Source organism: Mobula hypostoma, chromosome 10 (genome assembly GCF_963921235.1).
Source record: "Mobula hypostoma chromosome 10, sMobHyp1.1, whole genome shotgun sequence".
NCBI classification, from domain to species: domain Eukaryota; kingdom Metazoa; phylum Chordata; class Chondrichthyes; order Myliobatiformes; family Myliobatidae; genus Mobula; species Mobula hypostoma.
The window spans coordinates 14,653,541-14,666,909 of record NC_086106.1 but is presented as its reverse complement, the minus strand read 5'-3'; positions in this window follow the sequence as shown (position 1 = coordinate 14,666,909).

The window sequence follows — 13,369 nt, the reverse complement described above, 5'->3', positions numbered from 1 at the left end:
CACCCAACCTGTCCAAGTCACCCTGCATTCTCATAACATCCTCCTCACATTTCACACTGCCACCCAGCTTTGTGTCATCAGCAAATTTACTAATGTTACTTTTAATTCCCTCATCTAAATCATTAATATACATGGTAAACAGCTGCGGTCTCAGCACTGAACCCTGCGGGTAGATGGGTGTCGTCAGCCGTGGTTGGCAGCTCGTCTAGGGGAAGGAAGGCTCTGATCTCAAACCTCCGCTGCCTTGCGGCTCTGCCCACTCACGAGACCCTGAGGCAGTCCCACGTTGAGTTCAATGCTGACTGCGAACTCCTGTGACGCTGCTGGTCCCAAACTGTATCGGTCTCCACTGTTCCTTTGGGTTCATCGGATGTGTGGAGAGGGGGAGCTTGCTACATGGGCAATACCTTGCTCTCCATTTCATACTGCTCAGACTTGTGTATCTAGACAGCCAGGACACAATATCCAAGGTCAACCCTGACCAACGGAAGCCCTCAAATAAATGCACTTTGACTTTAACTTTGAAGATAGAGTTGACGTGGATAGGCTTTTTCCATTGAGAGTAGGGGACATTCAAACAAGAGGACATGAGTTGAGAGTTAAAGGGCAAAAGTTTTGGGGTAACATGAGGGGGAACTTCTTTACTCAGAGAGTGGTAGCTGTGTGGAACGAGCTTCCAGCAGAAGTGGTTGAGGCAGGTTCGATGTTGTCATTTAAAGTTAAATTGGACAGATATATGGACAGGAAAGGAATGGAGGGTTATGGGCTGAGTGCAGGTCGGTGGGACTAGGTGAGAGTAAGAGTTCAGCACGGATTAGAAGGGCTGAGATGGCCTGTTTCCGTGCTGTAATTGTTATATGGTTATATGATGGTGAGGGGAGAGAGAGGAGGGATCTTTAACCTGCACCATTGGCTTTGTTCCTCTCTTCACAGCTGCTGCCTGACCTGCCGAGTGTTTCCAGCATTTCACGTTTTTGTTTCGGATTTCCGGCACCTTGCAGATTTTGCTTTGATTTGGTTCCCATTTGGAGACTGGAAGTCTGGGCAGTCTGTGGGCGGAAGCTCTGTCCAGCCGTTGGGAGTGCAAAGCCCCATGATCCAGGGGAACTTACACAAAAGCTGACACACCAAGCCGCGGGCTTCGGTGAGGACGCATTGGTGCCACAGGTGATGGCGCGCACGAGTACCGGATCGTTTGTGAGCTTCACCCCCTCCACACCCACTCCCCCCCCCAACCCTCCATCCACTCACCAGCCATTGACGGAGCCTTGTTCTTCCCGATGCCGGCAATAACACTTCCTGGTACAGGTCATGTCCACCTGGAACGGCGTCCAGCGGCCAGCTGGCCTCTGCGGCGCGTCCGGTTCCGCCTCGGCCTGGACCTGGACCTGGACCTGGGCCGGTTCCTGCTGCTGGGCCGGAGGGACCTTCTTCCCGCTGGCCTGGGTCGGCGGCTGGGCCTTGGCTGCGGCCTTTTGTGCGGGCTGCTGCTGCTTCGGAGGCCTGGTGGCCGCCGGCTTGAAAGAGGCCTGGGTCGGAGCTGGGGCCAGGGGAGCAGGGTTCACATTGGTCTCCGGCCGGGGCTGGGCCTGGCCAGGGGTCAGAGCGGGGTCGAGCTGCCCCTGCTGCAGCTGCTGGATGCTGCAGGTAATCGGTGGGTGTGGTGGCGTTGGTGCGGAGGCCTTGGGGAACTGCCGGGCTACCGTGCCAGGCTTGGTCTGCCCTTGGCTCTGGCTTTGAACTGCAGGCCGGATTGGCAGGGGTCCTGGTGCCACGCTGTCAGGCCCAGGTTGGGGGTACGGAGTGGATGCCAAGGCCCCACGCTCAAGGCGGTGCTGGGCCTGGGCTGGGGCCTCACAGGACGAGCTCAGCTGCGGCTTGGGCCTAAGCCCAGTTGTAGCTTTGGGTATGGGCAGTGGCAGGGGCAGCCACGCGGAGCCAGGGGGAGGACCCTGTGATGTGGAGGAGAGGCTGCAGGAGGCCCGAGGACTCTGGACCTGAAAGACGGGTTGGATTGAGGGGACTTGCTTGCCCTCAGCCTTGGCCACTAGCTCCTGGGGTCGGAGCTGGGCCTCGAACTGGACAGAGGGCAGTGACGACAGCAGAGGGGGCGGCGGTGTGGGCTTCAGCTCGGCCTGAGGCTTGGGGGTGGAAAGGGGCTCCTGCACGGCCTCAGCCTTGATCGTGGCAGGCTGGCACTGGCTCGGACCCTCCTGGCCCAAGGTTGGTTTCTGCAGCTTGGCACTCTTCTGCCGCTGGGCCTGGCTCTTCAGGCTGGCGATAAACTGTTCATAGAAGGGCAGCTTCTTCTTGGAGGCAACGTCCTGGGCCTGCGACACCTCTCCAGCCTCCCTGGGCATCTCGGCCTCGCCCGCTGGGCATCTGGCCACTGGCAGCCCCCACTTTAAAGCCTGACTGTAGGAGAGGCCGGCCGGAAATGGCGACTGATTGGCCCAGGGTGGAGCGAGGCCAAGCACTGGGTCTACGTGGGCCCCTCTCTTGCTGAGGAACGAGTGGGGTTTGAGGCGGCCCATCCGGGGAGTGGCCTCGTGCCCCGGGCCCTGGACTCGCTTAGTACAGCTTAGTGTTTCTGTCCTGACCGGAAGCTGAGCCTCTGGCCCTGTGGGTGTGGGGTCGGGCTTCCTGTCCTGTCCAGTTGGCGGACCATCCTCCTTGTGCCTCTTGCTGCTCTGATCTCCCCCTGCGGCCACAGGACCAGCAGAGTTCGGGATGATACCCACCATGATCAGCTTGCAGGGTGACTCCTTCCCAGCGGCAGAGGCCTGGCTGCTCTGGGGCTTGGGTGCCCCTGCCTCAACCTGGGAGGCCTGAGACACTGGGGCCCTTTTGCCTGCTTGGCCCTGGCCAGCTGGGGGGTGGATTTGAGATGGGACGCCAGTGGGCTCTCCCCGGCCCCTTCGCTCCAGGCCACGGCAAGCCTTAAGACCCGAACTGTCAGAGGGCTCCTGAACCCCAATCTCTGGGCCCCCACCGAGGTAGTCGGTCCGCGATGACACTTCTGGCTGGAGGGATCCAGGAGGTGCCCTGCCCTGGTCTGCTGTGCCCATCGGATGCAGCTTCTCACTCGCTAGCTTGCCCTCCACCGTTGTCACTGGCTCCTGGCCCGAGGCCCACTTCCGGGCCTTGACGATCTTCCTCTTCTTGCTCTGGCACAGCTTGGCCTTGGTGTCGGCAGAGGAGCCACTGCCCAGCGCCTGGAGGTCGCCCAAGCCCACCTGGGGATTGGCATCGCCCTCCTCAGCCTGGGGGCCCGGATCGCGCTCCAGGCTGCCGGCCAGGGGCGGCATTGTCTTTGGCTGCTCGTTCTTGCTGAAGTTTGTGCCCTGGCCGGCTTTCTCATTCTCCCTGTCCTTCAACGGCACCTCGGCGGCCTGCGGTGGGACTTCCTGTTCCCGCGGGGGGATGGGAGTCTCTGAGTGTGTGTTACCCATTCTCGGCGCTAGTCGGGGCCCACTTGGTCATCTGGAAACAGAAGCATTTCACTGGGTTAGAGAGGATTGTCACTGAGGGCTAGGAGGGCTAGGGAGGGCTTGGTTAGGTTGGGAGTGTTTTCCCTAAAGCGTAGGAGGCTGAGGCCTGGCATTAAAGAGATTCATAAAATCACGAGGGGGCATAGATAAACGAAATGGTCACATAGGATTTTTTTTAATGGGTGCAGAAGTAGGCCATTTGGCCCTTCGAGCCAGCACCGCCATTCACTGTGATCACGGCTGATCATCCACAATCAGTACCCTTTTCCTGCCTTCTCCCCATATCCTTTGACTCCACTATCTTTAGGAGCTCTATCTAACTCTTTGGAAAGAATCCAGAGAATTGGCCTCCACTGCCTTCAGAGACAGAGCATTCCATAGAACCACAACTCTCTGGGTGAAAAAGTTTTTCCTCAACTCCGTTTTAAATGGTCTACCCCTTATTCTTAAACTGTAGCCTCTGGTTCTGGACTCCCCCAACATCGGGAACATGTTTCCTGCCTCTAACGTGTCCAATCCCTTAATAAACTTATATGTTTCAATCAGATCCCCTCTCATCCTTCTAAATTCCAGTGTATACAACCCCAGTCGCTCCAATCTTTCAACATATGACAACCTGCCATCCCGGGAAATAACCTCGTGAACCTACGCTGCACTCCCTCAATAGCAAGAATGTCCTTCCTCAAATTTAGAGACCAAAACTGCACACAATTCAAATTTAGAGACCAAAACTGCAACTGATGTTTCCCAAGGTGGGGGTGGGGGGCGCAGAATCAAAGACCAGAGGACACAGCCTCAGAATAGAGGGGCGTCCAATTAGAATGGAGATGAGGAGATATTTATTTAGCCTGAGAGTGGTATATCTGTGGATATCTTTGCCACAGGTGGCTGTGGAGGCCAAGTCTTTGGGTATATTGAAGGCAGAGGTTGATGGATTTTTGAATGGTCAGGGCATGAAGAGATACGGGGAGAAGGCAGGAGATTGAGGCTGAGAGGGAAAACGGATCAGCCTTGATGAAACAGTGGAGCAGATTCGATGGGCCAAATGGCCTAATTCTGCTCCTGTATCTTACAGGTCTATTTTATCCGCCCTCCCCCCAGGGTAGGCGAGTATAAAATGAGAGGGTGGGTGGGGGGGGGGTAGATTTAAGAGAAGCCCGAGGAGCAACGTTTTCATGCAGACGATGGTGTGTGTATGGAGTTTGCGTGTTCTGCCTGTGACTGCACAAGAGTTCCTCCAGGTACTGCGGTTTCCTCCTATATTCCGAAGACCTAAATAAAATTCTCAATGAATTTCTGTGACGTAGCCGTCGTCACGATGCAGGAAGTGGGGTTAGTCGGCCCGGCCAAGGCAACATTCCAGGGCAGAGTAATCTTCCGCTAGCACGCACAAAACACCGGAGGAACTCAGCAGGCCAGGCAGCATCTGTGGAAAAGAGTCAACAGTCAAGGTTTCGGGCCGAGGCCCTTCGTCAGGACTGGAGAGGAAGAGGAAAGGTCAGAGTGAGAAGGTGGGGGTGGGGAGGGAAGAATTACAAGGTGGAAGGTGATAGGTGAAACTGGGAGAGGGGAGGGGTGAAGTAAAGAGCTGGGAAGTCGATTGGTGACAATGATAAAGGGCTGGAGAAGGGGGGATCGAATAGGAGAGGACAGAAAGCCATGGAAGAAAGGGAAGCGGAAGGTGACGGGCAAGGTCGCAAGTGAAGGTGTGAGAGGGAAACAGGAATGGGGAACAGCTGAGGGGGTACAATTACTGGCAATTACCCCCTGCCCTTCCCTCACACACCTATGTCAGGATGCTGTTCATGACCTGGATCTGGGCCGTACCCTCCAAATATCCGGACCTGCCTCTCAGTTTTTTTGCACTACCTTACTTTCCCTTTTCTATTTTCTATTTATGATTTATAGTTTAAATTTTTAATATTTACTATCAATTTGTACTCCAGGGAGCGCGAAGCACAGAATCAAATATCGCTGTGATGATTGTACGTTCTAGTATCAATTGTTTGGTGACAATAAAGTATAAAGTATAGATCAGCATTTAATACCAGCATTCCCACAATCCTGATTGAGAAGTTGCAGAACCTGGGCCTCTGTATCTCCCTCTGCAATTGGATCCTCGACTTCCTAACCGGAAGATCACAATCTGTGCGGATTGGTGATAACATATCCTCCTCGCTGATGATCAACACTGGTGCACCTCAGGGATGTGTGCTTAGCTCACTGCTCTACTCTCTATACACACATGACTGTGTGGTTAGGCATAGCTCAAATACCATCTATAAATTTGCTGATGATACAACCATTGTTGGTAGAATCTCAGGTGGTGACGAGAGGGCATACAGGAGTGAGATATGCCAACTAGTGGAATGGTGCCACAGTAACAACCTGGCACTCAACGTCAGTAAGACGAAAGAGCTGATTGTGGAGTTCAGGAAGGGTAAGATGAAGGAATACATACCGATCCTCATGGAGGGATCAGAAATAGAGAGAGTGAGCAGTTTCAAGTTCCTGGGTGTCAAGATCTCAGAGGATCTAACCTGGTCCCGACATATTGATGTAGTTATAAAGAAGGCAAGACAGCGACTATACCTTATTAGGAGTTTGAAGAGATTTAGCATGTCAACAAATACACCCAAAAGCTTCCATAGTTGTACCGTGCAGAGCATTCTGACGGGCTGCATCACTGTCTGGTATGGAGGGGCCACTGCACAGGACTGAAAGAAGCTGCAGAAGGTTGTAAATCTAGTCAGCTCCATCTTGGGCACTAGCCTACAAAGTACCCAGGACATCTTTAGGGAGCGGTGTCTCAGAAAGGCAGCGTCCATTATTAAGGACCTCCAGCACCCAGGGCATGCCCTTTTCTCACTGTTACCATGAGGACTGAGGTACAGGAGCCTGAAGGCACACACTCAGCGATTCAGGAACAGCTTCTTCCCCTCTGCCATCCGATTCCTAAATGGACATTGAACCTGTGAACACTACCTCATTTTTTAAATATACAGTATTTATGCATTTGCACATTTAAAAAAAATCTATTCAATGTACATATACTGTAATTGATTCACTTGTTTATTTATTATTATTTATTTATTATTTTTCTCTCTCTCTGCTGGATTATGTATTGCATTGAACTGCTGCTGCTAAGTTAACAAATTCAACCTCACATGCCGGTGATAATAAACCTGATTCTGATTCCTTCACGCTGCCTGGCCTGCTGAGTTCCTGCACCATTCTGTGAGTGAGCGCGTTGCTTTGGGTTTGCAGCATCTGCAGATCTCCTCATGTTTGTGACCTCTCAGTATTGCTGGAGAGAGACCAACTTTGTTCGGGACCCAGGGTGGGGGGAACTCCTGAGGCCACTTTGACACGACTGCCCGTACAGCCTGGAGCCTGCGTGTTCCCGGTGAACATACTCGTCGGCACATGATCCCCAAATCCAGTAACAGCAGCATCGGCAGTGTGGTCTGCTACCCGGTATCCGAGCCCTGGAAATCCTCAAAACACCTCCCTGTCTTTCTTCCAAAGTTCAAAGAAAATTTATTATCATCATATTTTTTAAGGCATCCGTTAGTCTTGCGAGACCATGGATCTGCGCCTGGAAAGTCTTCACTCTCCAGGTCGCAGGCCTGGGCAAGGTTGTATGGAAGACCAGCAGTTGCCCATGCTGCAAGTCTCCACTCTCCACGACACTGATGTTGTCCAAGGGAAGGGCATTAGGACCCATACAGCTTGGCACCAGTGTCGTCGCAGAGCAATGTGTCATTATGTGCCTTGCTCAACACAACACGCTGCCTCGGCTGGGGCTCGAACTCACGACCTTCAGGTCACTAGTCCAATGCCTTAACCACTTGGCCACGTGCCCACTATCACCATATACTACCTTGAGATTCAGGTTTTTGCAGCCATTCACAGCAGAATAAAGAAATAAAATAGATTAAGTCCATAAGTTATGGGAGTAGAATTAGGCCATTTGGCCCATCAATTCTGCTCCACCATTTCATCATGGCTGATCCATTTTCCCTCTCAGGCCCAATCCATCAACTTCTTGCTAGGTTCAAGTATAGCGTCACAGAATCACTACACACAAAGACTGACAAACAACCAATGTGCGAAAGACAGTGTGTGAATACCAAAAAAAAAATAGTACACATATGTCACCATATACAACCCCCTACTTCTGTAAAACCCACCTTTTCAACCAATCCTCTGAGCAGATCCAATTCTCTGTCTACGCCCTGTGGACTTGCTGAGGCAATGTGGCTTGTTTTACCAAGGTAGGGGGTGGATGAGGTCATTACCCGAGAGCTATTGTTCAGCCTGGTGATGTCATAGCTGGAGTTGTGATGTCACGGGGGCAATGCCACACAGGCTCGCCGTTGAGGGACACCCGCCATAACTTTTTATACGGTCGTGCCTCCAATAACATATCCATAGCAGCTCCCCCCCCTTATCTCCACTCACCATGTGGCTTTCTCCATTCCCCCGTTCCTCTTTGTCTCCTTCCACCAGAGACCCCCGTCCCGAGGAATGCTCTCTGTCCAGGAACCCCGCTCTGGGACCCTCCCACCCCTCTCCCAATCAACAGTCCTTGCCCTTAAGGGGCGGGTTTCACAGTCTGAGGGTTTTACTTTCTTAGAAATGTTCCCACCGCCAATGGACTGCTTATTCATTGATATCGTTGTCTCTTTTTTTTGCACCTGCTCTGTTTGCCATCTTCTGCACTCTGGTTGAAGGCCCTAGTTCACTGATTCTGCTATAGCTACTAATCTATAGATTTACTGAGTATGCCCACAGGAAAATCAACCTCAGGGTTGTATACGGTGACATATATGTACTTTGATAATAAATTTGCAGGAGGGGAGGAGAAGATGACGGCGCGACGCAGCGCACACGGCCGCTCCAAATGATATCATATTTGTGAAGTAGGATGCCGTGCACAATGCTGATTTGGTGGAGGCAGCCATGAGAAGCACAGAGGAACATCTAGACAAACTTCTGAAATGCCCGGTTTGCTGCCGCTGCTACTGTGCGATCGAGAATCTCCGGAGGGGAAGGCCCCAAATCCTCGGCTTTGCCTATTGCCTGGGGCCGGGGTTGAAGTGCTCGGCAGAGATGGTACTCGGTGCTCGGTGTCGGAGAGCTGGTTGGAGGCTCGGAGTTTTCCGACGGACTCGGAGTCGGACTGTGGTCGGGTGCTTCCAGGATGCTGCATCGGCAAGTTTGCGGCGCTGGAAGCTCATGGCAGGGAGAGTTTCTCCCTTCAACCATCTGCGTGAGATGATGGGACTTTCGAGAGACTCTGAGACTTTTTTTACCGTGCCCATGGTCTGTTCTTCATCAAATTACAGTATCGCTTTGCACTGTTGTAACTATATGTTAAAATTATGTGGTTTTTGTCAGTTTTTTTAGTCTTGGTTTGTCTTGTGTTTCTATGATATCATTCTGGAGGAATATTGTATCATTTCTTAATGCATGCATTTCTAAATGACAATAAAAGAGGACTGTGTGTCCTCATAATCTAAAAAAAATGTAAACTTAAACTTAGAGATATAGCACAGTAACTGGCCATTCTGTCCGTCCCACAAGCCTGCACTGCCCAATTACACCCATGTGACTAGCTAACCCATAATCCTTTGGGACGTGGGAGGAAACCAGAGCACCCAGAGGAAACCCATGCATTTATTGGGAGATCACACAAACTCTGTACAGACAGTGGCGCTATCGAACCCGGGTCGCTGGCGGTGAAATAGCGTTACACTACCGTGCCGCCCAAAGCATTGTTCTAAAGCATGCTGTGGCCACTGGAGTCCGTTTGCAATGTGGATGCTGTTGTACTGTAGGAAGCCTGAGACTGATTTGCGCATCACAAACTCCTTTCAACAGGGAGGTTACAATGTTCAGAATATTCAGACCTTCTACTTCAGAATCAGAATCAGGTTGATTATCACCGGCGTGTGTCGTGAAATTCGTTAACTTAGCAGCAGCAGGACAATGCAATACTTAATATAGAAGGAAAAAAAAACAGTAAAACAATTACAGTATACATATATTGAATAGATTAAAAACCGTGCAAAAATAGGACTAATATATATTTTTAAAAGTGAGGTAGTGTTCACGGGTACAATGTCCGTTTAGGAATCGGATGGCAGAGGGGAAGAAGCTGTTCCTGAATCACTGAGTGTGAGCCTTCAGGCTTCTGTACCTCCTTCCTGATGGTAACAGTGAGAAAAGGGCATGCCCTGGGTGCTGGGGGTCCTTAATAATGGACGCTGCCTTTCTGAGACACCGCTCCCTGAAGATGCCCTGGGTACTTTGTAGGCTAGTGCCCAAGATGGAGCTGACAAGATTTATGACCCTCTGCAGCTTCTTTCTGTCCTGTGCAGTAGCCCCTCCCCCCATACCAGACAGTGATGCAGCCTGTCAGAATTGAAAAGAGATTGAATTTATCCGGGAACAAGCCGGAGAGGAGCCACCCTCTTCATGGACTGAGATGGTGCAATCACAGCAACTTGGAGCGGAGTGCCCTCAAAACTGCAGAGATGCACATCGGCTTCAGGAGAAAAGCGCATCTCCGTCTGCACTGTGAGGCCTGGTGATGAGTGGTAGGCTTTACAGTAGGGGTTCAGTTCCCGCTGGTACTTGTAAGGAATTTGAACATTTTCTCTCCCGTGACCCCGTGGGTTTCCTCCGGGTGCTCCGGTTTCCTCCCACAGTCCAAAGAGGCACTTATTGGTAGGTTAATTGGTCATTGTAAGTTGTCACATGATCAGGCTAGATCGGGAGGTTGCTGGGCTGTGCAGCTCAAGAGCCAGAAGGACCTATTCTACGCCATAACTCAATAAAGATCAAATAATGAATAAATAAGGAGGAGGAGAAGATGGCGGCGCGACGCAGCTCGCAGCGGCCACTCCGGTAAATGATATCTGTCATCTGTCAAGTAGGGTGCCGTGCACAATCCTGATTTGATGGAGACGGATGTGAGAGCACGGAAGAACATTTGGTGAAACTTCTGAAATGCCTGCTTCACTGCTGTTGCTACTGTGTGATCCGGAATCTCCGGAGGGGAAGGCCCTGAGTCCTCGGCTTTGCTTGTTGCTCGGCGGCCGGGGCGGGGTCGAAGCGCTCAGCAGAGGATGGTGCTTGGAGAGGTTGTGTCGGAGGGGCTGGTCAGAGGCTCGAAGTTTTCGGACGGACTCAGAGTCGGCTGTGGTCGGGTGCTTCCAATGCATCGGCAGTTGTCGGCGCCTGGAGGTTTATGGCAGGGGGAGTTTCTCCCTTTTGCCGCCTGCTATCGGGGCTATCGGGAGTCGATCGGAACTTTGAGACTTTTTCTTACCGTGCCCATGGTCTGCTCTTTATCAAATTACGGTATTGCTTTGCACTGTTGTAACTATATGTTATAATTATGTGGTCTTGTCAGTGTTAGTCTTTGGTTTGTCTGGTTTTTTTTGTGATATCACTCTGGAGGAACATTGTATCATTTCTTAATGCATGCATTTCTAAATGACAATAAACGAGGACTGAGTGTCCTCGTAATCTAATCTAATAACGTATCTCCTCTGCAACCACTCAGCATCAATAACCCTACATTCAGCAGCATTCCAACATTCAGGTCCCTGGCCACCGTGACTTTGCAGGGCCTCATGTGGAAGAACCGTATCTCCTTTGTTAACAAGAAGGCTCGGCAGAGGACGTGCTTCCTGCAGCAGGGAGTAAAATTCCATCTTGGCCAGAACATGCTGGTGCAATTCTACACTGCCATTCAAGGAGAGTGTCCTCGCATCGGCCATTACACATTGGAGCATGTAGTGAAATGTCGGGTCGGCATTAAATCCTCATACAGGGACCAGGAGTGGAGAGAGTGAGCAATTTCAAGTTCCTGGGTGTCAATTTCTCTCAGGACCAAACCTGGACCGGACATATTGACACAGCAATAAAGAAGGCAAGACATTTACATTTCATTAGGGGTTTGAGAAGATTTGGTATGTCACCAAATGCACTCACTGATTTCTACAGATGATTCGAACCAGCTGCATCACTGTCTGGTATGGGGCTGGGGGGGTTGGCTGTTGTACAGGATTAGAGTAAGCTTCAGAGAGTTTGTAAGCTTAGTCAGCTCCATCGCGGGCACTAGCCTCCATAGTATTTTGACCGTGGAATGATTGTTGGTGCCAGACAGGGTGGCTTGAGTATCTCAGAAACTGCTGATCTCCCGGGATTTTCATGCACAACAGTCTCTAGTTTCGCAGAGAATGATGCGAAAAACAGCAAAAAAAAAAAATTCAGTGTTCTGTGAGTGAAAACACCTTGTTAATGAGAGAGACGGGAGGAGAATGGCCAGACTGGTTCTAGCTGACTGGAAGGCGTCAGTAACTCAGATAACCACGCGTTACAACACTGGTCCTCCAAGAGGGCCACAATCTTTCCGTAGTTCGGAGGCTTGTGTGCCTCGATGACCCGGAGAGCTACGTCGGCAGGAGTCAGGGCTTTATGCGTTGGCTTTTGGGAGGGTCACCCTTGCCAAACAGGTCAAAGGGCAGAGGTCAGATAAAGAGGTTCAGGGGTTCAGCTAACATCCGGTGAAACAGAATTGTTATGGAAACAGCAATGAAGAATCCTTCTACATCTGAGTGTGATGGTATTCCTGAGTCTCCACCCGGGACTTGAATGACTGAACAGTAGTGAAAACCGAGAGGAAGCGACTCTCATGATGAAGGAAGCCCTGAGGTAAAGGACCATTATGACTGCTCTGAACACCAGCGACGTAACGGGCTGTAGTAATTACAACAGGAGAGCATCTCTGAACACACGATGCGTGGAAAGGTAGCAGAAGACCGCACACATACGCTCAGTGGCTGCTTTATTAGGTACAGGAGGCAGCTAATAAAGTGGCCACCGAGAGTCTATGGGAACAAAGCTGATGCTTGATCCTTGATGAGAAGAGACCTGTTTATGCAGGGGGGGCCTGAAGGAGATCAGGCACCAAATAAATAAATTCAGGACTGAGACTGGTGGGTTTTTTTTTGGCCTAAAGCAATCGGAGTGGGCTAGGAACTGGACAGGATTAGTCCCAATCCAACTGTCAGAGCGGGGTTGAGGCTCCCTCTGCCTGCTCTGCTTGAGATATTCTGATCATCAATGGGAACCAAGTTGCATCTTCAATCCCACTCTGTATCTAGATGAATACAGATTTGCCCTAGATATCAGATGTATTTTATAGGCTATTTCCAATTACAATATATAAACATTGCCACTATATCAAATTATCAGAGGGGGATAACTATCGAGGGTGGGTGGATAACCATGGGGGGGGGATAAACATCGGGGAGGGGGGTTGTTGATGCTTTTCCCTACCACTGTGTAAAAAAAAAGCTACCTCCGATATCCCCCCTCCTATATTAAGCTGGAGAGTTTTCTTTGGACGGGGGTGGAGTGGGGTGGGGTGGGGGGGGTAAACATCAGGAAGGATACAGGGAGCAAACGCACATAGAAAACATACAGCTCAGTACAGGCCCTTCGGCCCACAAAGCTATGTTGAACATGTCCTTACCTTAGAAATGACCTAGGGTTACCCATAGCCCTTTATTTTTCTAAGCTCCATGTACCTATCCAGGGGTCTCTTAAAAGACCCTATCGTATCCGCCTCCACCACCGTCGCTGGCAGCCCATTCCACACACTCACCACTCTCTGTGTAAAAAACTTACCCCGACGTCTCCTCTGTACCTACTCCCCAACACCTTAAAACTGTGCCCTCTCGTGTTAGCCACTTTAGCCCTGGGAAAAAGCCTCTGACTATCCACGCGATCAATGCCTCTCATTATCTTATACACCTCTATCAGGTCACCTCTCATCCTCCGTCGCTCCAAGGAAAACA